The sequence below is a fragment of the Argiope bruennichi genome, chromosome 10 (assembly GCF_947563725.1).
Source record: "Argiope bruennichi chromosome 10, qqArgBrue1.1, whole genome shotgun sequence".
Taxonomy (NCBI): Eukaryota; Metazoa; Arthropoda; class Arachnida; order Araneae; family Araneidae; genus Argiope; species Argiope bruennichi.
In genome coordinates, this window is record NC_079160.1 from 35543225 (window position 1) to 35561732 (window position 18508).

An 18508-nucleotide genomic window follows, 5' to 3' on the forward strand; every position below is an offset into this window, starting at 1 on the left:
ATGTCATTTGTAAAAGGTTTATCTTTGCTTCAGGGCGAAGGTGCAAACGTAGTCACTATAGCTCAGTGTTTAGAGCACTGGTCTTGTAAACCAGAGGTCGTAAATTCAATCCTCACTAGTGGCTAGAGCATAGCGTATTTTTTCACTTTTACGTGTGTGGATGTCATTTGTAAAAAGTTTATCTTTGCTTCAGGGGTGAAGGTGCAAATGTAGCCACTATAGCTCTGTGGTTAGAGCACTGGTCTTGTAAACCAGGGGTCGTGAGTTCAATCCTCACTGGTGGCTAGAGCATAGCGTATTTTTTCACTTTTACGTGTGTGGATATCATTTGTAAAACGTTTATCTTTGCTTCAGGGCGAAGGCGCTAACGTAGCCACTTTAGCTCAGTGGTTTGAGCACTGGTCTCGTAAACCAGGGGTAGTGAGTTCAATCCTCACTGGTGGCTAGAGCAAAGCGTATTTTTTCTTTTTTACGTGTGTGGATGTCATTTGTAAAAAGTTTCTCTTTGCTTCAGGGCGAAGGTGCTAACGTAGCTACTATAGCTCAGTGGTTAGAGCACTGGTCTCGTAAACCAGGGGTCGTGAGTTCAATCCTCACTGGTGGCTACACATAGCGTTTTCTTTCACTTTTACGAGTGTGAAAGTCATTTGTAAAAAGTTTATCTTTGCTTCAGGGCGAAGATGCTAACGTAGCCACTATAGCTCTGTGGTTAGAGCACTGGTCTTGTAAACCAGGGGTCGTGAGTTCAATCCTCACTGGTGGTTAGAGCATAGCGTAATTTTTCACTTTTACGTGTGTGGATGTCATTGTAAAAAGTTTATCTTTGCTTCAGGGAGAAGGTGCTAACGTAGCCACTATAGCTCAGTGGTTAGAGCACTGGTCTTGTAAACCAGGGGTAGTGAGTTCAATCCTCACTGGTGGCTAGAGCATAGCGTATTTTTTCACTTTTACGTGTGTGGATATCATTTGTAAAACGTTTATCTTTGCTTCAGGGGCGAAGGTGCTAACGTAGCCACTTTAGCTCTGTGGTTAGAGCACTGGTCTCGTAAACCAGGGGTCATGAGTTCAATCCTCACATGCTAGAGCAAAGCGTATTTTTTCACATTTACGTGTGTGGATGTCATTTGTAAAAAGTTTATCTTTGCTTCAGGGGCGAAGGCGCTAACGTAGCCACTATAGCTCTGTGGTTAGAGCACTGGTCTTGTAAACCAGGGGTCGTGAGTTCTATCCTCAATGGTGGCTAGAGCATAGCGTATTTTTTCACTTTTACGTGTGTGGATGTCATTGTAAAAAGTTTATCTTTGCTTCAGGGAGAAGGTGCTAACGTAGCCACTATAGCTCAGTGGTTAGAGCACTGGTCTTGTAAACCAGGGGTAGTGAGTTCAATCCTCACTGGTGGCTAGAGCATAGCGTATTTTTTCACTTTTACGTGTGTGGATATCATTTGTAAAACGTTTATCTTTGCTTCAGGGCGAAGGCGCTAACGTAGCCACTTTAGCTCAGTGGTTTGAGCACTGGGCTCGTAAACCAGGGGTAGTGAGTTCAATCCTCACTGGTGGCTAGAGCAAAGCGTATTTTTTCACTTTTACGTGTGTGGATGTCATTTGTAAAAAGTTTCTCTTTGCTTCAGGGCGAAGGTGCTAACGTAGCCACTATAGCTCAGTGGTTAGAGCACTGGTCTCGTAAACCAGGGGTCGTGAGTTCAATCCTCACTGGTGGCTACACATAGCGTTTTCTTTCACTTTTACGTGTGTGAAAGTCATTTGTAAAAAGTTTATCTTTGCTTCAGGGCGAAGGTGCTAACGTAGCCACTATAGCTCAGTGGTTAGAGCACTGGTCTTGTAAACCAGGGGTCGTGAGTTCAATCCTCACTAGTGGCTACAGCATAGCGTATTTTTTCACTTTTACGTGTGTGGATGTCATTTGTAAAAAGTTTATCTTTGCTTCAGGGGCGAAGGTGCTAACGTAGCCACTTTAGCTCTGTGGTTAGAGCACTGGTCTTGTAAACCAGGGGTCGTGAGTTCACTCCTCACTGGTGGCTAGAGCATAGCGTATTTTTTCACTTTTACGTGTGTGGATGTCATTGTAAAAAGTTTATCTTTGCTTCAGGGGCGAAGGTGCTAACGTATCCATTATAGCTCAGTGGTTAGAGCACTGGTCTTGTAAACCAGGGGTCATGAGTTCAATCCTCACTGGTGGCTACAGCATAGCGTATTTTTTCACTTTTACGTGTGTGGATGTCATTTGTAAAAGGTTTATCTTTGCTTCAGGGAGAAGGTGCTAACGTAGCCACTATAGCTCAGTGGTTAGAGCACTGGTCTTGTAAACCAGGGGTCGTAAATTCAATCCTCACTAGTGGCTAGAGCATAGCGTATTTTTTCACTTTTACGTGTGTGGATGTCATTTGTAAAAAGTTTATCTTTGCTTCAGGGGTGAAGGTGCAAATGTAGCCACTATAGCTCTGTGGTTAGAGCACTGGTCTTGTAAACCAGGGGTCGTGAGTTCGATCCTCACTGGTGGCTAGAGCATAGCGTATTTTTTCACTTTTACGTGTGTGGATGTCATTTGTAAAAAGTTTATCTTTCCTTTAGGGCGAAGGTGCTAACGTAGCCACTATAGCTCAGTGGTTAGAGCACTGGTCTCGTAAACCAGGGGTCGTGAGTTCAATCCTCACTGGTGGCTAGATCAAAGCGTATTTTTTCACTTTTCCGTGTGTCGATGTCATTTGTAAAAAGTTTATCTTTGCTTCAGGGCGAAGGTGCTAACGTAGCCACTATAGCTCAGTGGTTAGAGCACTGGTCTTGTAAACCAGGGGTCGTGAGTTCAATCCTCACTGGTGGCTAGAGCATAGCGTATTTTTTCACTTTTACGTGTGTGGATGTCATTGAAAAAAGTTTATCTTTGCTTCAGGGCGAAGGTGCTAACGTAGCCACTATAGCTCAGTGGTTAGAGCACTGTTCTTGTAAACCAGGGGTCGTGAGTCCAATCCTCACTGGTGGCTACAGCATAGCGTATTTTTTCACTTTTACGTGTGTGGATGTCATTTGTAAAACGTTTATCTTTGCTTCAGGGCGAAGGTGCTAACGTAGCCACTATAGCTCAGTGGTTAGAGCACTGGTCTCGTAAACCAGGGGTCATGAGTTCAATCCTCACATGCTAGAGCAAAGCGTATTTTTTCACATTTACGTGTGTGGATGTCATTTGTAAAAAGTTTATCTTTGCTTCAGGGGCGAAGGCGCTAACGTAGCCACTATAGCTCTGAGGTTAGAGCACTGGTCTTGTAAATCAGGGGTCGTGAGTTCTATCCTCAATGGTGGCTAGAGCATAGCGTATTTTTTCACTTTTACGTGTGTGGATGTCATTGTAAAAAGTTTATCTTTGCTTCAGGGAGAAGGTGCTAACGTAGCCACTATAGCTCAGTGGTTAGAGCACTGGTCTTGTAAACCAGGGGTAGTGAGTTCAATCCTCACTGGTGGCTAGAGCATAGCGTATTTTTTCACTTTTACGTGTGTGGATATCATTTGTAAAACGTTTATCTTTGCTTCAGGGCGTAGGCGCTAACGTAGCCACTTTAGCTCAGTGGTTTGAGCACTGGTCTCGTAAACCAGGGGTAGTGAGTTCAATCCTCACTGGTGGCTAGAGCAAAGCGTATTTTTTCACTTTTACGTGTCTGGATGTCATTTGTAAAAAGTTTCTCTTTGCTTCAGGGCGAAGGTGCTAACGTAGCCACTATAGCTCAGTGGTTAGAGCACTGGTCTCGTAAACCAGGGGTCGTGAGTTCAATCCTCACTGGTGGCTACACATAGCGTTTTCTTTCACTTTTACGTGTGTGAAAGTCATTTGTAAAAAGTTTATCTTTGCTTCAGGGCGAATTTGCTAACGTAGCCACTATAGCTCAGTGGTTAGAGCACTGGTCTTGTAAACCAGGGGTCGTGAGTTCAATCCTCACTAGTGGCTACAGCATAGCGTATTTTTTCACTTTTACGTGTGTGGATGTAATTTGTAAAAAGTTTATCTTTGCTTTAGGGGCGAAGGTGCTAATGTAGCCACTATAGCTCTGTGGTTAGAGCACTGGTCTTGTAAACCAGGGGTCGTGAGTTCAATCCTCACTGGTGGCTAGAGCATAGCGTATTTTTTCACTTTTACGTGTGTGGATGTCATTGTAAAAAGTTTATCTTTGCTTCAGGGAGAAGGTGCTAACGTAGCCACTATAGCTCAGTGGTTAGAGCACTGGTCTCGTAAACCAGGGGTCATGAGTTCAATCCTCACATGCTAGAGCAAAGTGTATTTTTTCACATTTACTTGTGTGGATGTCATTTGTAAAAAGTTTATCTTTGCTTCAGGGGCGAAGGCGCTAACGTAGCCACTATAGCTCTGTGGTTAGAGCACTGGTCTTGTAAATCAGGGGTCGTGAGTTCTATCCTCAATGGTGGCTAGAGCATAGCGTATTTTTTCACTTTTACGTGTGTGGATGTCATTGTAAAAAGTTTATCTTTGCTTCAGGGAGAAGGTGCTAACGTAGCCACTATACCTCAGTGGTTAGAGCACTCGTCTTGTAAACCAGGGGTAGTGAGTTCAATCCTCACTGGTGGCTAGAGCATAGCGTATTTTTTCACTTTTACGTGTGTGGATATCATTTGTAAAACGTTTATCTTTGCTTCAGGGCGTAGGCGCTAACGTAGCCACTTTAGCTCAGTGGTTTGAGCACTGGTCTCGTAAACCAGGGGTAGTGAGTTCAATCCTCACTGGTGGCTAGAGCAAAGCGTATTTTTTCACTTTTACGTGTGTGGATGTCATTTGTAAAAAGTTTCTCTTTGCTTCAGGGCGAAGGTGCTAACGTAGCCACTATAGCTCAGTGGTTAGAGCACTGGTCTCGTAAACCAGGGGTCGTGAGTTCAATCCTCACTGGTGGCTACACATAGCGTTTTCTTTCACTTTTACGTGTGTAAAAGTCATTTGTAAAAAGTTTATCTTTGCTTCAGGGCGAAGGTGCTAACGTAGCCACTATAGCTCAGTGGTTAGAGCACTGGTCTTGTAAACCAGGGGTCGTGAGTTCAATCCTCACTAGTGGCTACAGCATAGCGTACTTTTTCACTTTTACGTGTGTGGATGTAATTTGTAAAAAGTTTATCTTTGCTTCAGGGGCGAAGGTGCTAATGTAGCCACTATAGCTCTGTGGTTAGAGCACTGGTCTTGTAAACCAGGGGTCGTGAGTTCAATCCTCACTGGTGGCTAGAGCATAGCGTATTTTTTCACTTTTACGTGTGTGGATGTCATTGTAAAAAGTTTATCTTTGCTTCAGGGAGAAGGTGCTAACGTTGCCACTATAGCTCAGTGGTTAGAGCACTGGTCTTGTAAACCAGGTGTCGTGAGTTCAATCCTCACTGGTGGCTAGAGCATAGCGTAATTTTTCACTTTTACGTGTGTGGATGTCATTGTAAAAAGTTTATCTTTGCTTCAGGGGCGAAGGCGCTAACGTAGTCATCACAGCTCAGTGGTTAGAGCACTGGTCTCGTAAACCAGGGGTCGTGAGTTCAATCCTCAATTGTGGCTAGAGCATAGCGTATTTTTTCACTTTTACGTGTGTGGATGTCATTTGTAAAAAGTTTATCTTTGCTTCAGGGGCGAAGGTGCTAACGTAGCCACTTTAGCTCTGTGGTTAGAGCACTGGTCTTGTAAACCAGGGGTCGTGAGTTCAATCCTCACTGGCGGCTAGAGCATAGCGTATTTTTTCACTTTTACGTGTGTGGATGTCATTGTAAAAAGTTTATCTTTGCTTCAGGGAGAAGGTGCTAACGGAACCACTATAGCTCAGTGGTTAGAGCACTGGTCTTGTAAACCAGGTGTCGTGAGTTCAATCCTCACTGGTGGCTAGAGCATAGCGTAATTTTTCACTTTTACGTGTGTGGATGTCATTGTAAAAAGTTTATCTTTGCTTCAGGGAGAAGGTGTTAACGTAGCCACTATAGCTCAGTGGTTAGAGCACCGGTCTTGTAAACCAGGGGTAGTGAGTTCAATCCTCACTGGTGGCTAGAGCATAGCGTATTTTTTCACTTTTACGTGTGTGGATATCATTTGTAAAACGTTTATCTTTGCTTCAGGGCGAAGGCGCTAACGTAGCCACTTTAGCTCAGTGGTTTGAGCACTGGTCTCGTAAACCAGGGGTAGTGAGTTCAATCCTCACTGGTGGCTAGAGCAAAGCGTATTTTTTCACTTTTACGTGTGTGGATGTCATTTGTAAAAAGTTTCTCTTTGCTTCAGGGCGAAGGTGCTAATGTAGCCACTATAGCTCAGTGGTTAGAGCACTGGTCTCGTAAACCAGGGGTCGTGAGTTCAATCCTCACTGGTGGCTACGCATAGCGTTTTCTTTCACTTTTACGTGTGTGAAAGTCATTTGTAAAAAGTTTATCTTTGCTTCAGGGCGAAAGTGCTAACGTAGCTACTATAGCTCAGTGGTTAGAGCACTGGTCTTGTAAACCAGGGGTCGTGAGTTCAATCCTCACTAGTGGCAACAGCATAGCGTATTTTTTCACTTTTACGTGTGTGGATGTAATTTGTAAAAAGTTTATCTTTGCTTCAGGGGCGAAGGTGCTAATGTAGCCACTATAGCTCTGTGGTTAGAGCACTGGTCTTGTAAACCAGGGGTCGTGAGTTCAATCCTCGCTGGTGGCTAGAGCATAGCGTATTTTTTCACTTTTACGTGTGTGGATGTCATTGTAAAAAGTTTATCTTTGCTTCAGGGAGAAGGTGCTAACGTAGCCACTATAGCTCAGTGGTTAGAGCACTGGTCTCGTAAACCAGGGGTCATGAGTTCAATCCTCACATGCTAGAGCAAAGCGTATTTTTTCACATTTACGTGTGTGGATGTCATTTGTAAAAAGTTTATCTTTGCTTCAGGGGCGAAGGCGCTAACGTAGCCACTATAGCTCTGTGGTTAGAGCACTGGTCTTGTAAACCAGGGGTCGTGAGTTCTATCCTCAATGGTGGCTAGAGCATAGCGTATTTTTTCACTTTTACGTGTGTGGATGTCATTGTAAAAAGTTTATCTTTGCTTCAGGGAGAAGGTGCTAACGTAGCCACTATAGCTCAGTGGTTAGAGCACTGGTCTTGTAAACCAGGGGTAGTGAGTTCAATCCTCACTGGTGGCTAGAGCATAGCGTATTTTTTCACTTTTACGTGTGTGGATATCATTTGTAAAACGTTTATCTTTGCTTCAGGGCGAAGGCGCTAACGTAGCCACTTTAGCTCAGTGGTTTGAGCACTGGTCTCGTAAACCAGGGGTAGTGAGTTCAATCCTCACTGGTGGCTAGAGCAAAGCGTATTTTTTCACTTTTACGTGTGTGGATGTCATTTGTAAAAAGTTTCTCTTTGCTTCAGGGCGAAGGTGCTAACGTAGCCACTATAGCTCAGTGGGTAGAGCACTGGTCTCGTAAACCAGGGGTCGTGAGTTCAATCCTCACTGGTGGCTACACATAGCGTTTTCTTTCACTTTTACGTGTGTGAAAGTCATTTGTAAAAAGTTTATCTTTGCTTCAGGGCGAAGGTGCTAACGTAGCCACTATAGCTCAGTGGTTAGAGCACTGGTCTTGTAAACCAGGGGACGTGAGTTCAATCCTCACTAGTGGCTACAGCATAGCGTATTTTTTCACTTTTACGTGTGTGGATGTAATTTGTAAAAAGTTTATCTTTGCTTCAGGGGCGAAGGTGCTAATGTAGCCACTATAGCTCTGTGGTTAGAGCACTGGTCTTGAAAACCAGGGGTCGTGAGTTCAATCCTCACTGGTGGCTAGAGCATAGCGTATTTTTTCACTTTTACGTGTGTGGATGTCATTGTAAAAAGCTTATCTTTGCTTCAGGGAGAAGGTGCTAACGTAGCCACTATAGCTCAGCGGTTAGAGCACTGGTCTTGTAAACCAGGAGTCGTGAGTTCAATCCTCACTGGTGGCTAGAGCATAGCGTATTTTTTCACTTTTACGTGTGTGGATGTCATTGTAAAAAGTTTATCTTTGCTTCAGGGGCGAAGGTGCTAACGTAGCCATCATAGCTCAGTGGTTAGAGCACTGGTCTCGTAAACCAGGGGTCGTGAGTTCAATCCTCAATGGTGGCTAGAGCATAGCGTATTTTTTCACTTTTACGTGTGTGGATGTCATTTGTAAAAAGTTTATCTTTGCTTCAGGGGCGAAGGTGCTAACGTAGCCACTTTAGCTCTGTGGTTAGAGCACTGGTCTTGTAAACCAGGGGTCGTGAGTTCACTCCTCACTGGTGGCTAGAGCATAGCGTATTTTTTCACTTTTACGTGTGTGGATGTCATTGTAAAAAGTTTATCTTTGCTTCCGGGGCGAAGGTGCTAACGTAGCCATTATAGCTCAGTGGTTAGAGCACTGGTCTTGTAAACCAGGTGTCGTGAGTTCAATCCTCACTGGTGGCTAGAGCATAGCGTAATTTTTCACTTTTACGTGTGTGGATGTCATTGTAAAAAGTTTATCTTTGCTTCAGGGAGAAGGTGTTAACGTAGCCACTATAGCTCAGTGGTTAGAGCACCGGTCTTGTAAACCAGGGGTAGTGAGTTCAATCCTCACTGGTGGCTAGAGCATAGCGTATTTTTTCACTTTTACGTGTGTGGATATCATTTGTAAAACGTTTATCTTTGCTTCAGGGCGAAGGCGCTAACGTAGCCACTTTAGCTCAGTGGTTTGAGCACTGGTCTCGTAAACCAGGGGTAGTGAGTTCAATCCTCACTGGTGGCTAGAGCAAAGCGTATTTTTTCACTTTTACGTGTGTGGATGTCATTTGTAAAAAGTTTCTCTTTGCTTCAGGGCGAAGGTGCTAATGTAGCCACTATAGCTCAGTGGTTAGAGCACTGGTCTCGTAAACCAGGGGTCGTGAGTTCAATCCTCACTGGTGGCTACGCATAGCGTTTTCTTTCACTTTTACGTGTGTGAAAGTCATTTGTAAAAAGTATATCTTTGCTTCAGGGCGAAAGTGCTAACGTAGCCACTATAGCTCAGTGGTTAGAGCACTGGTCTTGTAAACCAGGGGTCGTGAGTTCAATCCTCACTAGTGGCTACAGCATAGCGTATTTTTTCACTTTTACGTGTGTGGATGTAATTTGTAAAAAGTTTATCTTTGCTTCAGGGGCGAAGGTGCTAATGTAGCCACTATAGCTCTGTGGTTAGAGCACTGGTCTTGTAAACCAGGGGTCGTGAGTTCAATCCTCGCTGGTGGCTAGAGCATAGCGTATTTTTTCACTTTTACGTGTGTGGATGTCATTGTAAAAAGTTTATCTTTGCTTCAGGGAGAAGGTGCTAACGTAGCCACTATAGCTCAGTGGTTAGAGCACTGGTCTCGTAAACCAGGGGTCATGAGTTCAATCCTCACATGCTAGAGCAAAGCGTATTTTTTCACATTTACGTGTGTGGATGTCATTTGTAAAAAGTTTATCTTTGCTTCAGGGGCGAAGGCGCTAACGTAGCCACTATAGCTCTGTGGTTAGAGCACTGGTCTTGTAAACCAGGGGTCGTGAGTTCTATCCTCAATGGTGGCTAGAGCATAGCGTATTTTTTCACTTTTACGTGTGTGGATGTCATTGTAAAAAGTTTATCTTTGCTTCAGGGAGAAGGTGCTAACGTAGCCACTATAGCTCAGTGGTTAGAGCACTGGTCTTGTAAACCAGGGGTAGTGAGTTCAATCCTCACTGGTGGCTAGAGCATAGCGTATTTTTTCACTTTTACGTGTGTGGATATCATTTGTAAAACGTTTATCTTTGCTTCAGGGCGAAGGCGCTAACGTAGCCACTTTAGCTCAGTGGTTTGAGCACTGGTCTCGTAAACCAGGGGTAGTGAGTTCAATCCTCACTGGTGGCTAGAGCAAAGCGTATTTTTTCACTTTTACGTGTGTGGATGTCATTTGTAAAAAGTTTCTCTTTGCTTCAGGGCGAAGGTGCTAACGTAGCCACTATAGCTCAGTGGGTAGAGCACTGGTCTCGTAAACCAGGGGTCGTGAGTTCAATCCTCACTGGTGGCTACACATAGCGTTTTCTTTCACTTTTACGTGTGTGAAAGTCATTTGTAAAAAGTTTATCTTTGCTTCAGGGCGAAGGTGCTAACGTAGCCACTATAGCTCAGTGGTTAGAGCACTGGTCTTGTAAACCAGGGGACGTGAGTTCAATCCTCACTAGTGGCTACAGCATAGCGTATTTTTTCACTTTTACGTGTGTGGATGTAATTTGTAAAAAGTTTATCTTTGCTTCAGGGGCGAAGGTGCTAATGTAGCCACTATAGCTCTGTGGTTAGAGCACTGGTCTTGTAAACCAGGGGTCGTGAGTTCAATCCTCACTGGTGGCTAGAGCATAGCGTATTTTTTCACTTTTACGTGTGTGGATGTCATTGTAAAAAGCTTATCTTTGCTTCAGGGAGAAGGTGCTAACGTAGCCACTATAGCTCAGCGGTTAGAGCACTGGTCTTGTAAACCAGGAGTCGTGAGTTCAATCCTCACTGGTGGCTAGAGCATAGCGTATTTTTTCACTTTTACGTGTGTGGATGTCATTGTAAAAAGTTTATCTTTGCTTCAGGGGCGAAGGTGCTAACGTAGCCATCATAGCTCAGTGGTTAGAGCACTGGTCTCGTAAACCAGGGGTCGTGAGTTCAATCCTCAATGGTGGCTAGAGCATAGCGTATTTTTTCACTTTTACGTTTGTGGATGTCATTTGTAAAAAGTTTATCTTTGCTTCAGGGGCGAAGGTGCTAAAGTAGCCACTTTAGCTCTGTGGTTAGAGCACTGGTCTTGTAAACCAGGGGTCGTGAGTTCACTCCTCACTGGTGGCTAGAGCATAGAGTATTTTTTCACTTTTACGTGTGTGGATGTCATTGTAAAAAGTTTATCTTTGCTTCCGGGGCGAAGGTGCTAACGTAGCCATTATAGCTCAGTGGTTAGAGCACTGGTCTTGTAAACCAGGATTCATGAGTTCAATCCTCACTGGTGGCTACAGCATAGCGTATTTTTTCACTTTTACGTGTGTGGATGTCATTTGTAAAAGGTTTATCTTTGCTTCAGGGCGAAGGTGCAAACGTAGCCACTATAGCTCAGTGGTTAGAGCACTGGTCTTGTAAACCAGGGGTCGTAAATTCAATCCTCACTAGTGGCTAGAGCATAGCGTATTTTTTCACTTTTACGTGTGTGGATGTCATTTGTAAAAAGTTTATCTTTGCTTCAGGGGTGAAGGTGCAAATGTAGCCACTATAGCTCTGTGGTTAGAGCACTGGTCTTGTAAACCAGGTGTCGTGAGTTCAATCCTCACTGGTGGCTAGAACATAGCGTATTTTTCACTTTTACGTGTGTGGATGTCATTTGTAAAAAGTTTATCCTTCCTTCAGGGCGAAGGTGCTAACGTAGCCACTATAGCTCGGTGGTTAGAGCACTGGTCTCGTAAACCAGGGGTCGTGAGTTCAATCCTCACTGGTGGCTAGATCAAAGCGTATTTTTTCACTTTTACGTGTGTCGATGTCATTTGTAAAAAGTTTATCTTTGCTTCAGGGCGAAGGTGCTAACGTAGCCACTATAGCTCAGTGGTTAGAGCACTGGTCTTGTAAACCAGGGGTCGTGAGTTCAATCCTCACTGGTGGCTAGAGCATAGCGTATTTTTTCACTTTTACGTGTGTGGATGTCATTGAAAAAAGTTTATCTTTGCTTCAGGGCGAAGGTGCTAACGTAGCCACTATAGCTCAGTGGTTAGAGCACTGTTCTTGTAAACCAGGGGTCGTGAGTCCAATCCTCACATGCTAGAGCAAAGCGTATTTTTTCACATTTACGTGTGTGGATGTCATTTGTAAAAAGTTTATCTTTGATTCAGGGGCGTGGGCGCTAACGTAGCCACTATAGCTCTGTGGTTAGAGCACTGGTCTTGTAAACCAGGTGTCGTGAGTTCTATCCTCAATGGTGGCTAGAGCATAGCGTATTTTTTCACTTTTACGTGTGTGGATGTCATTGTAAAAAGTTTATCTTTGCTTCAGGGAGAAGGTGCTAACGTAGCCACTATAGCTCAGTGGTTAGAGCACTGGTGTTGTAAACCAGGGGTAGTGAGTTCAATCCTCACTGGTGGCTGGAGCATAGCGTATTTTTTCACTTTTACGTGTGTGGATATCATTTGTAAAACGTTTATCTTTGCTTCAGGGCGAAGGCGCTAACGTAGCCACTTTAGCTCAGTGGTTTGAGCACTGGTCTCGTAAACCAGGGGTAGTGAGTTCAATCCTCACTGGTGGCTAGAGCAAAGCGTATTTTTTCACTTTTACGTGTGTGGATGTCATTTGTAAAAAGTTTCTCTTTGCTTCAGGGCGAAGGTGCTAACGTAGCCACTATAGCTCAGTGGTTAGAGCACTGGTCTCGTAAACCAGGGGTCGTGAGTTCAATCCTCACTGGTGGCTACACATAGCGTTTTCTTTCACTTTTACGTGTGTGAAATTCATTTGTAAAAAGTTTATCTTTGCTTCAGGGCGAAGGTGCTAACGTATCCACTATAGCTCAGTGGTTAGAGCACTGGTCTTGTAAACCAGGGGTCGTGAGTTCAATCCTCACTAGTGGCTACAGCATAGCGTATTTTTTCACTTTTACGTGTGTGGATGTAATTTGTAAAAAGTTTATCTTTGCTTCAGGGGCGAAGGTGCTAATGTAGCCACTATAGCTCTGTGGTTAGAGCACTGGTCTTGTAAACCAGGGGTCGTGAGTTCAATCCTCACTGGTGGCTAGAGCATAGCGTATTTTTTCACTTTTACGTGTGTGGATGTCATTGTAAAAAGTTTATCTTTGCTTCAGGGAGAAGGTGCTAACGTAGCCACTATAGCTCAGTGGTTAGAGCACTGGTCTCGTAAACCAGGGGTCATGAGTTCAATCCTCACATGCTAGAGCAAAGCGTATTTTTTCACATTTACGTGTGTGGATGTCATTTGTAAAAAGTTTATCTTTGCTTCAAGGGCGAAGGCGCTAACGTAGCCAATATAGCTCTGTGGCTAGAGCACTGGTCTTGTAAACCAGGGGTCGTGAGTTCTATCATCAATGGTGGCTAGAGCATAGCGTATTTTTTCACTTTTCCGTGTGTGGATGTCATTGTAAAAAGTTTATCTTTGCTTCAGGGAGAAGGTGCTAACGTAGCCACTATAGCTCAGTGGTTAGAGCACTGGTCTTGTAAACCAGGGGTAGTGAGTTCAATCCTCACTGGTGGTTAGAGCATAGCGTATTTTTTCACTTTTACGTGTGTGGATATCATTTGTAAAACGTTTATCTTTGCTTCAGGGCGTAGGCGCTAACGTAGCCACTTTAGCTCAGTGGTTTGAGCACTGGTCTCGTAAACCAGGGGTAGTGAGTTCAATCCTCACTGGTGGCTAGAGCAAAGCGTATTTTTTCACTTTTACGTGTGTGGATGTCATTTGTAAAAAGTTTCTCTTTGCTTCAGGGCGAAGGTGCAAACGTAGCCACTATAGCTCAGTGGTTAGAGCACTGGTCTCGTAAACCAGGGGTCGTGAGTTCAATCCTCACTGGTGGCTACACATAGCGTTTTCTTTCACTTTTACGTGTGTGAAAGTCATTTGAAAAAAGTTTATCTTTGCTTCAGGGCGAAGGTGCTAACGTAGCCACTATAGCTCAGTGGTTAGAGCACTGGTCTTGTAAACCAGGGGTCGTGAGTTCAATCCTCACTAGTGGCTACAGCATAGCGTATTTTTTCACTTTTACGTGTGTGGATGTAATTTGTAAAAAGTTTATCTTTGCTTCAGGGGCGAAGGTGCTAATGTAGCCACTATAGCTCTGTGGTTAGAGCACTGGTCTTGAAAACCAGGGGTCGTGAGTTCAATCCTCACTGGTGGCTAGAGCATAGCGTATTTTTTCACTTTTACGTGTGTGGATGTCATTGTAAAAAGCTTATCTTTGCTTCAGGGAGAAGGTGCTAACGTAGCCACTATAGCTCAGCGGTTAGAGCACTGGTCTTGTAAACCAGGAGTCGTGAGTTCAATCCTCACTGGTGGCTAGAGCATAGCGTATTTTTTCACTTTTACGTGTGTGGATGTCATTGTAAAAAGTTTATCTTTGCTTCAGGGGCGAAGGTGCTAACGTAGCCATCATAGCTCAGTGGTTAGAGCACTGGTCTCGTAAACCAGGGGTCGTGAGTTCAATCCTCAATGGTGGCTAGAGCATAGCGTATTTTTTCACTTTTACGTGTGTGGATGTCATTTGTAAAAAGTTTATCTTTGCTTCAGGGGCGAAGGTGCTAACGTAGCCACTTTAGCTCTGTGGTTAGAGCACTGGTCTTGTAAACCAGGGGTCGTGAGTTCACTCCTCACTGGTGGCTAGAGCATAGCGTATTTTTTCACTTTTACGTGTGTGGATGTCATTGTAAAAAGTTTATCTTTGCTTCCGGGGCGAAGGTGCTAACGTAGCCATTATAGCTCAGTGGTTAGAGCACTGGTCTTGTAAACCAGGTGTCGTGAGTTCAATCCTCACTGGTGGCTAGAGCATAGCGTAATTTTTCACTTTTACGTGTGTGGATGTCATTGTAAAAAGTTTATCTTTGCTTCAGGGAGAAGGTGTTAACGTAGCCACTATAGCTCAGTGGTTAGAGCACCGGTCTTGTAAACCAGGGGTAGTGAGTTCAATCCTCACTGGTGGCTAGAGCATAGCGTATTTTTTCACTTTTACGTGTGTGGATATCATTTGTAAAACGTTTATCTTTGCTTCAGGGCGAAGGCGCTAACGTAGCCACTTTAGCTCAGTGGTTTGAGCACTGGTCTCGTAAACCAGGGGTAGTGAGTTCAATCCTCACTGGTGGCTAGAGCAAAGCGTATTTTTTCACTTTTACGTGTGTGGATGTCATTTGTAAAAAGTTTCTCTTTGCTTCAGGGCGAAGGTGCTAATGTAGCCACTATAGCTCAGTGGTTAGAGCACTGGTCTCGTAAACCAGGGGTCGTGAGTTCAATCCTCACTGGTGGCTACGCATAGCGTTTTCTTTCACTTTTACGTGTGTGAAAGTCATTTGTAAAAAGTTTATCTTTGCTTCAGGGCGAAAGTGCTAACGTAGCCACTATAGCTCAGTGGTTAGAGCACTGGTCTTGTAAACCAGGGGTCGTGAGTTCAATCCTCACTAGTGGCTACAGCATAGCGTATTTTTTCACTTTTACGTGTGTGGATGTAATTTGTAAAAAGTTTATCTTTGCTTCAGGGGCGAAGGTGCTAATGTAGCCACTATAGCTCTGTGGTTAGAGCACTGGTCTTGTAAACCAGGGGTCGTGAGTTCAATCCTCGCTGGTGGCTAGAGCATAGCGTATTTTTTCACTTTTACGTGTGTGGATGTCATTGTAAAAAGTTTATCTTTGCTTCAGGGAGAAGGTGCTAACGTAGCCACTATAGCTCAGTGGTTAGAGCACTGGTCTCGTAAACCAGGGGTCATGAGTTCAATCCTCACATGCTAGAGCAAAGCGTATTTTTTCACATTTACGTGTGTGGATGTCATTTGTAAAAAGTTTATCTTTGCTTCAGGGGCGAAGGCGCTAACGTAGCCACTATAGCTCTGTGGTTAGAGCACTGGTCTTGTAAACCAGGGGTCGTGAGTTCTATCCTCAATGGTGGCTAGAGCATAGCGTATTTTTTCACTTTTACGTGTGTGGATGTCATTGTAAAAAGTTTATCTTTGCTTCAGGGAGAAGGTGCTAACGTAGCCACTATAGCTCAGTGGTTAGAGCACTGGTCTTGTAAACCAGGGGTAGTGAGTTCAATCCTCACTGGTGGCTAGAGCATAGCGTATTTTTTCACTTTTACGTGTGTGGATATCATTTGTAAAACGTTTATCTTTGCTTCAGGGCGAAGGCGCTAACGTAGCCACTTTAGCTCAGTGGTTTGAGCACTGGTCTCGTAAACCAGGGGTAGTGAGTTCAATCCTCACTGGTGGCTGGAGCAAAGCGTATTTTTTCACTTTTACGTGTGTGGATGTCATTTGTAAAAAGTTTCTCTTTGCTTCAGGGCGAAGGTGCTAACGTAGCCACTATAGCTCAGTGGGTAGAGCACTGGTCTCGTAAACCAGGGGTCGTGAGTTCAATCCTCACTGGTGGCTACACATAGCGTTTTCTTTCACTTTTACGTGTGTGAAAGTCATTTGAAAAAAGTTTATCTTTGCTTCAGGGCGAAGGTGCTAACGTAGCCACTATAGCTCAGTGGTTAGAGCACTGGTCTTGTAAACCAGGGGTCGTGAGTTCAATCCTCACTAGTGGCTACAGCATAGCGTATTTTTTCACTTTTACGTGTGTGGATGTAATTTGTAAAAAGTTTATCTTTGCTTCAGGGGCGAAGGTGCTAATGTAGCCACTATAGCTCTGTGGTTAGAGCACTGGTCTTGAAAACCAGGGGTCGTGAGTTCAATCCTCACTGGTGGCTAGAGCATAGCGTATTTTTTCACTTTTACGTGTGTGGATGTCATTGTAAAAAGCTTATCTTTGCTTCAGGGAGAAGGTGCTAACGTAGCCACTATAGCTCAGCGGTTAGAGCACTGGTCTTGTAAACCAGGAGTCGTGAGTTCAATCCTCACTGGTGGCTAGAGCATAGCGTATTTTTTCACTTTTACGTGTGTGGATGTCATTGTAAAAAGTTTATCTTTGCTTCAGGGGCGAAGGTGCTAACGTAGCCATCATAGCTCAGTGGTTAGAGCACTGGTCTCGTAAACCAGGGGTCGTGAGTTCAATCCTCAATGGTGGCTAGAGCATAGCGTATTTTTTCACTTTTACGTGTGTGGATGTCATTTGTAAAAAGTTTATCTTTGCTTCAGGGGCGAAGGTGCTAACGTAGCCACTTTAGCTCTGTGGTTAGAGCACTGGTCTTGTAAACCAGGGGTCGTGAGTTCACTCCTCACTGGTGGCTAGAGCATAGCGTATTTTTTCACTTTTACGTGTGTGGATGTCATTGTAAAAAGTTTATCTTTGCTTCCGGGGCGAAGGTGCTAACGTAGCCATTATAGCTCAGTGGTTAGAGCACTGGTCTTGTAAACCAGGTGTCGTGAGTTCAATCCTCACTGGTGGCTAGAGCATAGCGTAATTTTTCACTTTTACGTGTGTGGATGTCATTGTAAAAAGTTTATCTTTGCTTCAGGGAGAAGGTGTTAACGTAGCCACTATAGCTCAGTGGTTAGAGCACCGGTCTTGTAAACCAGGGGTAGTGAGTTCAATCCTCACTGGTGGCTAGAGCATAGCGTATTTTTTCACTTTTACGTGTGTGGATATCATTTGTAAAACGTTTATCTTTGCTTCAGGGCGAAGGCGCTAACGTAGCCACTTTAGCTCAGTGGTTTGAGCACTGGTCTCGTAAACCAGGGGTAGTGAGTTCAATCCTCACTGGTGGCTAGAGCAAAGCGTATTTTTTCACTTTTACGTGTGTGGATGTCATTTGTAAAAAGTTTCTCTTTGCTTCAGGGCGAAGGTGCTAATGTAGCCACTATAGCTCAGTGGTTAGAGCACTGGTCTCGTAAACCAGGGGTCGTGAGTTCAATCCTCACTGGTGGCTACGCATAGCGTTTTCTTTCACTTTTACGTGTGTGAAAGTCATTTGTAAAAAGTTTATCTTTGCTTCAGGGCGAAAGTGCTAACGTAGCCACTATAGCTCAGTGGTTAGAGCACTGGTCTTGTAAACCAGGGGTCGTGAGTTCAATCCTCACTAGTGGCTACAGCATAGCGTATTTTTTCACTTTTACGTGTGTGGATGTAATTTGTAAAAAGTTTATCTTTGCTTCAGGGGCGAAGGTGCTAATGTAGCCACTATAGCTCTGTGGTTAGAGCACTGGTCTTGTAAACCAGGGGTCGTGAGTTCAATCCTCGCTGGTGGCTAGAGCATAGCGTATTTTTTCACTTTTACGTGTGTGGATGTCATTGTAAAAAGTTTATCTTTGCTTCAGGGAGAAGGTGCTAACGTAGCCACTATAGCTCAGTGGTTAGAGCACTGGTCTCGTAAACCAGGGGTCATGAGTTCAATCCTCACATGCTAGAGCAAAGCGTATTTTTTCACATTTACGTGTGTGGATGTCATTTGTAAAAAGTTTATCTTTGCTTCAGGGGCGAAGGCGCTAACGTAGCCACTATAGCTCTGTGGTTAGAGCACTGGTCTTGTAAACCAGGGGTCGTGAGTTCTATCCTCAATGGTGGCTAGAGCATAGCGTATTTTTTCACTTTTACGTGTGTGGATGTCATTGTAAAAAGTTTATCTTTGCTTCAGGGAGAAGGTGCTAACGTAGCCACTATAGCTCAGTGGTTAGAGCACTGGTCTTGTAAACCAGGGGTAGTGAGTTCAATCCTCACTGGTGGCTAGAGCATAGCGTATTTTTTCACTTTTACGTGTGTGGATATCATTTGTAAAACGTTTATCTTTGCTTCAGGGCGAAGGCGCTAACGTAGCCACTTTAGCTCAGTGGTTTGAGCACTGGTCTCGTAAACCAGGGGTAGTGAGTTCAATCCTCACTGGTGGCTGGAGCAAAGCGTATTTTTTCACT

The 18508-nt window shown here is 44.1% G+C and overlaps 90 non-coding genes across 90 annotated transcripts; all 90 read left to right on the forward strand.

Moving 5' to 3' along the window:
* The first annotated feature begins 212 nt into the window (after positions 1–212).
* Positions 213–285, forward strand: Trnat-ugu (transfer RNA threonine (anticodon UGU)). The gene has a single exon. It is a non-coding gene; the product is annotated as a tRNA-Thr (tRNA).
* Positions 286–372: 87 nt separating this feature from the next.
* On the forward strand, positions 373–445 carry Trnat-cgu (transfer RNA threonine (anticodon CGU)). The gene has a single exon. It is a non-coding gene; the product is annotated as a tRNA-Thr (tRNA).
* Positions 446–532: 87 nt separating this feature from the next.
* On the forward strand, positions 533–605 carry Trnat-cgu (transfer RNA threonine (anticodon CGU)). The gene has a single exon. It is a non-coding gene; the product is annotated as a tRNA-Thr (tRNA).
* An 86-nt stretch (positions 606–691) lies between these two features.
* On the forward strand, positions 692–764 carry Trnat-ugu (transfer RNA threonine (anticodon UGU)). The gene has a single exon. It is a non-coding gene; the product is annotated as a tRNA-Thr (tRNA).
* Positions 765–850: 86 nt separating this feature from the next.
* On the forward strand, positions 851–923 carry Trnat-ugu (transfer RNA threonine (anticodon UGU)). The gene has a single exon. It is a non-coding gene; the product is annotated as a tRNA-Thr (tRNA).
* Positions 924–1328: 405 nt separating this feature from the next.
* Trnat-ugu (transfer RNA threonine (anticodon UGU)) lies at positions 1329–1401 on the forward strand. Its single transcript has one exon. It is a non-coding gene; the product is annotated as a tRNA-Thr (tRNA).
* Positions 1402–1648: 247 nt separating this feature from the next.
* Trnat-cgu (transfer RNA threonine (anticodon CGU)) lies at positions 1649–1721 on the forward strand. The gene has a single exon. It is a non-coding gene; the product is annotated as a tRNA-Thr (tRNA).
* Positions 1722–1807: 86 nt separating this feature from the next.
* Positions 1808–1880, forward strand: Trnat-ugu (transfer RNA threonine (anticodon UGU)). The gene has a single exon. It is a non-coding gene; the product is annotated as a tRNA-Thr (tRNA).
* A 248-nt stretch (positions 1881–2128) lies between these two features.
* On the forward strand, positions 2129–2201 carry Trnat-ugu (transfer RNA threonine (anticodon UGU)). Its single transcript has one exon. It is a non-coding gene; the product is annotated as a tRNA-Thr (tRNA).
* An 87-nt stretch (positions 2202–2288) lies between these two features.
* On the forward strand, positions 2289–2361 carry Trnat-ugu (transfer RNA threonine (anticodon UGU)). Its single transcript has one exon. It is a non-coding gene; the product is annotated as a tRNA-Thr (tRNA).
* Positions 2362–2449: 88 nt separating this feature from the next.
* Trnat-ugu (transfer RNA threonine (anticodon UGU)) lies at positions 2450–2522 on the forward strand. Its single transcript has one exon. It is a non-coding gene; the product is annotated as a tRNA-Thr (tRNA).
* An 87-nt stretch (positions 2523–2609) lies between these two features.
* Trnat-cgu (transfer RNA threonine (anticodon CGU)) lies at positions 2610–2682 on the forward strand. The gene has a single exon. It is a non-coding gene; the product is annotated as a tRNA-Thr (tRNA).
* An 87-nt stretch (positions 2683–2769) lies between these two features.
* Trnat-ugu (transfer RNA threonine (anticodon UGU)) lies at positions 2770–2842 on the forward strand. Its single transcript has one exon. It is a non-coding gene; the product is annotated as a tRNA-Thr (tRNA).
* An 86-nt stretch (positions 2843–2928) lies between these two features.
* Trnat-ugu (transfer RNA threonine (anticodon UGU)) lies at positions 2929–3001 on the forward strand. The gene has a single exon. It is a non-coding gene; the product is annotated as a tRNA-Thr (tRNA).
* Positions 3002–3405: 404 nt separating this feature from the next.
* Positions 3406–3478, forward strand: Trnat-ugu (transfer RNA threonine (anticodon UGU)). The gene has a single exon. It is a non-coding gene; the product is annotated as a tRNA-Thr (tRNA).
* An 87-nt stretch (positions 3479–3565) lies between these two features.
* Trnat-cgu (transfer RNA threonine (anticodon CGU)) lies at positions 3566–3638 on the forward strand. The gene has a single exon. It is a non-coding gene; the product is annotated as a tRNA-Thr (tRNA).
* Positions 3639–3725: 87 nt separating this feature from the next.
* Positions 3726–3798, forward strand: Trnat-cgu (transfer RNA threonine (anticodon CGU)). The gene has a single exon. It is a non-coding gene; the product is annotated as a tRNA-Thr (tRNA).
* Positions 3799–3884: 86 nt separating this feature from the next.
* Positions 3885–3957, forward strand: Trnat-ugu (transfer RNA threonine (anticodon UGU)). Its single transcript has one exon. It is a non-coding gene; the product is annotated as a tRNA-Thr (tRNA).
* An 88-nt stretch (positions 3958–4045) lies between these two features.
* Trnat-ugu (transfer RNA threonine (anticodon UGU)) lies at positions 4046–4118 on the forward strand. The gene has a single exon. It is a non-coding gene; the product is annotated as a tRNA-Thr (tRNA).
* Positions 4119–4521: 403 nt separating this feature from the next.
* Trnat-ugu (transfer RNA threonine (anticodon UGU)) lies at positions 4522–4594 on the forward strand. The gene has a single exon. It is a non-coding gene; the product is annotated as a tRNA-Thr (tRNA).
* An 87-nt stretch (positions 4595–4681) lies between these two features.
* On the forward strand, positions 4682–4754 carry Trnat-cgu (transfer RNA threonine (anticodon CGU)). The gene has a single exon. It is a non-coding gene; the product is annotated as a tRNA-Thr (tRNA).
* Positions 4755–4841: 87 nt separating this feature from the next.
* On the forward strand, positions 4842–4914 carry Trnat-cgu (transfer RNA threonine (anticodon CGU)). The gene has a single exon. It is a non-coding gene; the product is annotated as a tRNA-Thr (tRNA).
* An 86-nt stretch (positions 4915–5000) lies between these two features.
* On the forward strand, positions 5001–5073 carry Trnat-ugu (transfer RNA threonine (anticodon UGU)). The gene has a single exon. It is a non-coding gene; the product is annotated as a tRNA-Thr (tRNA).
* An 88-nt stretch (positions 5074–5161) lies between these two features.
* Trnat-ugu (transfer RNA threonine (anticodon UGU)) lies at positions 5162–5234 on the forward strand. The gene has a single exon. It is a non-coding gene; the product is annotated as a tRNA-Thr (tRNA).
* Positions 5235–5320: 86 nt separating this feature from the next.
* On the forward strand, positions 5321–5393 carry Trnat-ugu (transfer RNA threonine (anticodon UGU)). The gene has a single exon. It is a non-coding gene; the product is annotated as a tRNA-Thr (tRNA).
* Positions 5394–5641: 248 nt separating this feature from the next.
* On the forward strand, positions 5642–5714 carry Trnat-ugu (transfer RNA threonine (anticodon UGU)). Its single transcript has one exon. It is a non-coding gene; the product is annotated as a tRNA-Thr (tRNA).
* An 86-nt stretch (positions 5715–5800) lies between these two features.
* Trnat-ugu (transfer RNA threonine (anticodon UGU)) lies at positions 5801–5873 on the forward strand. The gene has a single exon. It is a non-coding gene; the product is annotated as a tRNA-Thr (tRNA).
* An 86-nt stretch (positions 5874–5959) lies between these two features.
* Positions 5960–6032, forward strand: Trnat-ugu (transfer RNA threonine (anticodon UGU)). The gene has a single exon. It is a non-coding gene; the product is annotated as a tRNA-Thr (tRNA).
* Positions 6033–6119: 87 nt separating this feature from the next.
* Trnat-cgu (transfer RNA threonine (anticodon CGU)) lies at positions 6120–6192 on the forward strand. The gene has a single exon. It is a non-coding gene; the product is annotated as a tRNA-Thr (tRNA).
* Positions 6193–6279: 87 nt separating this feature from the next.
* On the forward strand, positions 6280–6352 carry Trnat-cgu (transfer RNA threonine (anticodon CGU)). Its single transcript has one exon. It is a non-coding gene; the product is annotated as a tRNA-Thr (tRNA).
* An 86-nt stretch (positions 6353–6438) lies between these two features.
* On the forward strand, positions 6439–6511 carry Trnat-ugu (transfer RNA threonine (anticodon UGU)). The gene has a single exon. It is a non-coding gene; the product is annotated as a tRNA-Thr (tRNA).
* Positions 6512–6599: 88 nt separating this feature from the next.
* On the forward strand, positions 6600–6672 carry Trnat-ugu (transfer RNA threonine (anticodon UGU)). The gene has a single exon. It is a non-coding gene; the product is annotated as a tRNA-Thr (tRNA).
* Positions 6673–7075: 403 nt separating this feature from the next.
* On the forward strand, positions 7076–7148 carry Trnat-ugu (transfer RNA threonine (anticodon UGU)). The gene has a single exon. It is a non-coding gene; the product is annotated as a tRNA-Thr (tRNA).
* An 87-nt stretch (positions 7149–7235) lies between these two features.
* Positions 7236–7308, forward strand: Trnat-cgu (transfer RNA threonine (anticodon CGU)). The gene has a single exon. It is a non-coding gene; the product is annotated as a tRNA-Thr (tRNA).
* An 87-nt stretch (positions 7309–7395) lies between these two features.
* On the forward strand, positions 7396–7468 carry Trnat-cgu (transfer RNA threonine (anticodon CGU)). The gene has a single exon. It is a non-coding gene; the product is annotated as a tRNA-Thr (tRNA).
* Positions 7469–7554: 86 nt separating this feature from the next.
* Positions 7555–7627, forward strand: Trnat-ugu (transfer RNA threonine (anticodon UGU)). The gene has a single exon. It is a non-coding gene; the product is annotated as a tRNA-Thr (tRNA).
* Positions 7628–7715: 88 nt separating this feature from the next.
* On the forward strand, positions 7716–7788 carry Trnas-uga (transfer RNA serine (anticodon UGA)). Its single transcript has one exon. It is a non-coding gene; the product is annotated as a tRNA-Ser (tRNA).
* An 86-nt stretch (positions 7789–7874) lies between these two features.
* On the forward strand, positions 7875–7947 carry Trnat-ugu (transfer RNA threonine (anticodon UGU)). Its single transcript has one exon. It is a non-coding gene; the product is annotated as a tRNA-Thr (tRNA).
* An 87-nt stretch (positions 7948–8034) lies between these two features.
* Trnat-cgu (transfer RNA threonine (anticodon CGU)) lies at positions 8035–8107 on the forward strand. The gene has a single exon. It is a non-coding gene; the product is annotated as a tRNA-Thr (tRNA).
* Positions 8108–8355: 248 nt separating this feature from the next.
* Positions 8356–8428, forward strand: Trnat-ugu (transfer RNA threonine (anticodon UGU)). Its single transcript has one exon. It is a non-coding gene; the product is annotated as a tRNA-Thr (tRNA).
* Positions 8429–8514: 86 nt separating this feature from the next.
* Positions 8515–8587, forward strand: Trnat-ugu (transfer RNA threonine (anticodon UGU)). The gene has a single exon. It is a non-coding gene; the product is annotated as a tRNA-Thr (tRNA).
* An 87-nt stretch (positions 8588–8674) lies between these two features.
* Trnat-cgu (transfer RNA threonine (anticodon CGU)) lies at positions 8675–8747 on the forward strand. The gene has a single exon. It is a non-coding gene; the product is annotated as a tRNA-Thr (tRNA).
* An 87-nt stretch (positions 8748–8834) lies between these two features.
* Trnat-cgu (transfer RNA threonine (anticodon CGU)) lies at positions 8835–8907 on the forward strand. The gene has a single exon. It is a non-coding gene; the product is annotated as a tRNA-Thr (tRNA).
* Positions 8908–8993: 86 nt separating this feature from the next.
* Positions 8994–9066, forward strand: Trnat-ugu (transfer RNA threonine (anticodon UGU)). The gene has a single exon. It is a non-coding gene; the product is annotated as a tRNA-Thr (tRNA).
* An 88-nt stretch (positions 9067–9154) lies between these two features.
* Positions 9155–9227, forward strand: Trnat-ugu (transfer RNA threonine (anticodon UGU)). The gene has a single exon. It is a non-coding gene; the product is annotated as a tRNA-Thr (tRNA).
* A 403-nt stretch (positions 9228–9630) lies between these two features.
* Trnat-ugu (transfer RNA threonine (anticodon UGU)) lies at positions 9631–9703 on the forward strand. Its single transcript has one exon. It is a non-coding gene; the product is annotated as a tRNA-Thr (tRNA).
* Positions 9704–9790: 87 nt separating this feature from the next.
* On the forward strand, positions 9791–9863 carry Trnat-cgu (transfer RNA threonine (anticodon CGU)). Its single transcript has one exon. It is a non-coding gene; the product is annotated as a tRNA-Thr (tRNA).
* Positions 9864–9950: 87 nt separating this feature from the next.
* On the forward strand, positions 9951–10023 carry Trnat-cgu (transfer RNA threonine (anticodon CGU)). The gene has a single exon. It is a non-coding gene; the product is annotated as a tRNA-Thr (tRNA).
* Positions 10024–10109: 86 nt separating this feature from the next.
* Trnat-ugu (transfer RNA threonine (anticodon UGU)) lies at positions 10110–10182 on the forward strand. The gene has a single exon. It is a non-coding gene; the product is annotated as a tRNA-Thr (tRNA).
* Positions 10183–10270: 88 nt separating this feature from the next.
* On the forward strand, positions 10271–10343 carry Trnat-ugu (transfer RNA threonine (anticodon UGU)). Its single transcript has one exon. It is a non-coding gene; the product is annotated as a tRNA-Thr (tRNA).
* Positions 10344–10429: 86 nt separating this feature from the next.
* Positions 10430–10502, forward strand: Trnat-ugu (transfer RNA threonine (anticodon UGU)). The gene has a single exon. It is a non-coding gene; the product is annotated as a tRNA-Thr (tRNA).
* Positions 10503–10589: 87 nt separating this feature from the next.
* Trnat-cgu (transfer RNA threonine (anticodon CGU)) lies at positions 10590–10662 on the forward strand. The gene has a single exon. It is a non-coding gene; the product is annotated as a tRNA-Thr (tRNA).
* A 248-nt stretch (positions 10663–10910) lies between these two features.
* On the forward strand, positions 10911–10983 carry Trnat-ugu (transfer RNA threonine (anticodon UGU)). Its single transcript has one exon. It is a non-coding gene; the product is annotated as a tRNA-Thr (tRNA).
* An 87-nt stretch (positions 10984–11070) lies between these two features.
* On the forward strand, positions 11071–11143 carry Trnat-ugu (transfer RNA threonine (anticodon UGU)). Its single transcript has one exon. It is a non-coding gene; the product is annotated as a tRNA-Thr (tRNA).
* Positions 11144–11231: 88 nt separating this feature from the next.
* Positions 11232–11304, forward strand: Trnat-ugu (transfer RNA threonine (anticodon UGU)). Its single transcript has one exon. It is a non-coding gene; the product is annotated as a tRNA-Thr (tRNA).
* Positions 11305–11390: 86 nt separating this feature from the next.
* Trnat-cgu (transfer RNA threonine (anticodon CGU)) lies at positions 11391–11463 on the forward strand. Its single transcript has one exon. It is a non-coding gene; the product is annotated as a tRNA-Thr (tRNA).
* Positions 11464–11550: 87 nt separating this feature from the next.
* Positions 11551–11623, forward strand: Trnat-ugu (transfer RNA threonine (anticodon UGU)). Its single transcript has one exon. It is a non-coding gene; the product is annotated as a tRNA-Thr (tRNA).
* Positions 11624–12026: 403 nt separating this feature from the next.
* On the forward strand, positions 12027–12099 carry Trnat-ugu (transfer RNA threonine (anticodon UGU)). The gene has a single exon. It is a non-coding gene; the product is annotated as a tRNA-Thr (tRNA).
* An 87-nt stretch (positions 12100–12186) lies between these two features.
* On the forward strand, positions 12187–12259 carry Trnat-cgu (transfer RNA threonine (anticodon CGU)). The gene has a single exon. It is a non-coding gene; the product is annotated as a tRNA-Thr (tRNA).
* An 87-nt stretch (positions 12260–12346) lies between these two features.
* Trnat-cgu (transfer RNA threonine (anticodon CGU)) lies at positions 12347–12419 on the forward strand. Its single transcript has one exon. It is a non-coding gene; the product is annotated as a tRNA-Thr (tRNA).
* An 86-nt stretch (positions 12420–12505) lies between these two features.
* Trnat-ugu (transfer RNA threonine (anticodon UGU)) lies at positions 12506–12578 on the forward strand. Its single transcript has one exon. It is a non-coding gene; the product is annotated as a tRNA-Thr (tRNA).
* Positions 12579–12666: 88 nt separating this feature from the next.
* Trnat-ugu (transfer RNA threonine (anticodon UGU)) lies at positions 12667–12739 on the forward strand. The gene has a single exon. It is a non-coding gene; the product is annotated as a tRNA-Thr (tRNA).
* Positions 12740–13142: 403 nt separating this feature from the next.
* On the forward strand, positions 13143–13215 carry Trnat-ugu (transfer RNA threonine (anticodon UGU)). Its single transcript has one exon. It is a non-coding gene; the product is annotated as a tRNA-Thr (tRNA).
* An 87-nt stretch (positions 13216–13302) lies between these two features.
* Trnat-cgu (transfer RNA threonine (anticodon CGU)) lies at positions 13303–13375 on the forward strand. Its single transcript has one exon. It is a non-coding gene; the product is annotated as a tRNA-Thr (tRNA).
* Positions 13376–13462: 87 nt separating this feature from the next.
* Trnat-cgu (transfer RNA threonine (anticodon CGU)) lies at positions 13463–13535 on the forward strand. Its single transcript has one exon. It is a non-coding gene; the product is annotated as a tRNA-Thr (tRNA).
* Positions 13536–13621: 86 nt separating this feature from the next.
* Trnat-ugu (transfer RNA threonine (anticodon UGU)) lies at positions 13622–13694 on the forward strand. Its single transcript has one exon. It is a non-coding gene; the product is annotated as a tRNA-Thr (tRNA).
* An 88-nt stretch (positions 13695–13782) lies between these two features.
* Trnas-uga (transfer RNA serine (anticodon UGA)) lies at positions 13783–13855 on the forward strand. The gene has a single exon. It is a non-coding gene; the product is annotated as a tRNA-Ser (tRNA).
* Positions 13856–13941: 86 nt separating this feature from the next.
* Trnat-ugu (transfer RNA threonine (anticodon UGU)) lies at positions 13942–14014 on the forward strand. Its single transcript has one exon. It is a non-coding gene; the product is annotated as a tRNA-Thr (tRNA).
* Positions 14015–14101: 87 nt separating this feature from the next.
* On the forward strand, positions 14102–14174 carry Trnat-cgu (transfer RNA threonine (anticodon CGU)). Its single transcript has one exon. It is a non-coding gene; the product is annotated as a tRNA-Thr (tRNA).
* Positions 14175–14422: 248 nt separating this feature from the next.
* On the forward strand, positions 14423–14495 carry Trnat-ugu (transfer RNA threonine (anticodon UGU)). The gene has a single exon. It is a non-coding gene; the product is annotated as a tRNA-Thr (tRNA).
* Positions 14496–14581: 86 nt separating this feature from the next.
* Positions 14582–14654, forward strand: Trnat-ugu (transfer RNA threonine (anticodon UGU)). Its single transcript has one exon. It is a non-coding gene; the product is annotated as a tRNA-Thr (tRNA).
* Positions 14655–14741: 87 nt separating this feature from the next.
* Positions 14742–14814, forward strand: Trnat-cgu (transfer RNA threonine (anticodon CGU)). The gene has a single exon. It is a non-coding gene; the product is annotated as a tRNA-Thr (tRNA).
* An 87-nt stretch (positions 14815–14901) lies between these two features.
* On the forward strand, positions 14902–14974 carry Trnat-cgu (transfer RNA threonine (anticodon CGU)). Its single transcript has one exon. It is a non-coding gene; the product is annotated as a tRNA-Thr (tRNA).
* An 86-nt stretch (positions 14975–15060) lies between these two features.
* Trnat-ugu (transfer RNA threonine (anticodon UGU)) lies at positions 15061–15133 on the forward strand. Its single transcript has one exon. It is a non-coding gene; the product is annotated as a tRNA-Thr (tRNA).
* Positions 15134–15221: 88 nt separating this feature from the next.
* Trnat-ugu (transfer RNA threonine (anticodon UGU)) lies at positions 15222–15294 on the forward strand. The gene has a single exon. It is a non-coding gene; the product is annotated as a tRNA-Thr (tRNA).
* Positions 15295–15697: 403 nt separating this feature from the next.
* On the forward strand, positions 15698–15770 carry Trnat-ugu (transfer RNA threonine (anticodon UGU)). Its single transcript has one exon. It is a non-coding gene; the product is annotated as a tRNA-Thr (tRNA).
* An 87-nt stretch (positions 15771–15857) lies between these two features.
* On the forward strand, positions 15858–15930 carry Trnat-cgu (transfer RNA threonine (anticodon CGU)). Its single transcript has one exon. It is a non-coding gene; the product is annotated as a tRNA-Thr (tRNA).
* Positions 15931–16017: 87 nt separating this feature from the next.
* Positions 16018–16090, forward strand: Trnat-cgu (transfer RNA threonine (anticodon CGU)). Its single transcript has one exon. It is a non-coding gene; the product is annotated as a tRNA-Thr (tRNA).
* Positions 16091–16176: 86 nt separating this feature from the next.
* Trnat-ugu (transfer RNA threonine (anticodon UGU)) lies at positions 16177–16249 on the forward strand. The gene has a single exon. It is a non-coding gene; the product is annotated as a tRNA-Thr (tRNA).
* Positions 16250–16337: 88 nt separating this feature from the next.
* On the forward strand, positions 16338–16410 carry Trnas-uga (transfer RNA serine (anticodon UGA)). The gene has a single exon. It is a non-coding gene; the product is annotated as a tRNA-Ser (tRNA).
* An 86-nt stretch (positions 16411–16496) lies between these two features.
* Positions 16497–16569, forward strand: Trnat-ugu (transfer RNA threonine (anticodon UGU)). The gene has a single exon. It is a non-coding gene; the product is annotated as a tRNA-Thr (tRNA).
* An 87-nt stretch (positions 16570–16656) lies between these two features.
* Trnat-cgu (transfer RNA threonine (anticodon CGU)) lies at positions 16657–16729 on the forward strand. Its single transcript has one exon. It is a non-coding gene; the product is annotated as a tRNA-Thr (tRNA).
* Positions 16730–16977: 248 nt separating this feature from the next.
* Positions 16978–17050, forward strand: Trnat-ugu (transfer RNA threonine (anticodon UGU)). Its single transcript has one exon. It is a non-coding gene; the product is annotated as a tRNA-Thr (tRNA).
* Positions 17051–17136: 86 nt separating this feature from the next.
* Positions 17137–17209, forward strand: Trnat-ugu (transfer RNA threonine (anticodon UGU)). Its single transcript has one exon. It is a non-coding gene; the product is annotated as a tRNA-Thr (tRNA).
* Positions 17210–17296: 87 nt separating this feature from the next.
* Trnat-cgu (transfer RNA threonine (anticodon CGU)) lies at positions 17297–17369 on the forward strand. The gene has a single exon. It is a non-coding gene; the product is annotated as a tRNA-Thr (tRNA).
* Positions 17370–17456: 87 nt separating this feature from the next.
* Trnat-cgu (transfer RNA threonine (anticodon CGU)) lies at positions 17457–17529 on the forward strand. Its single transcript has one exon. It is a non-coding gene; the product is annotated as a tRNA-Thr (tRNA).
* Positions 17530–17615: 86 nt separating this feature from the next.
* Positions 17616–17688, forward strand: Trnat-ugu (transfer RNA threonine (anticodon UGU)). The gene has a single exon. It is a non-coding gene; the product is annotated as a tRNA-Thr (tRNA).
* Positions 17689–17776: 88 nt separating this feature from the next.
* Positions 17777–17849, forward strand: Trnat-ugu (transfer RNA threonine (anticodon UGU)). The gene has a single exon. It is a non-coding gene; the product is annotated as a tRNA-Thr (tRNA).
* Positions 17850–18252: 403 nt separating this feature from the next.
* Positions 18253–18325, forward strand: Trnat-ugu (transfer RNA threonine (anticodon UGU)). The gene has a single exon. It is a non-coding gene; the product is annotated as a tRNA-Thr (tRNA).
* Positions 18326–18412: 87 nt separating this feature from the next.
* Trnat-cgu (transfer RNA threonine (anticodon CGU)) lies at positions 18413–18485 on the forward strand. The gene has a single exon. It is a non-coding gene; the product is annotated as a tRNA-Thr (tRNA).
* The last annotated feature ends 23 nt before the right edge of the window (positions 18486–18508 follow it).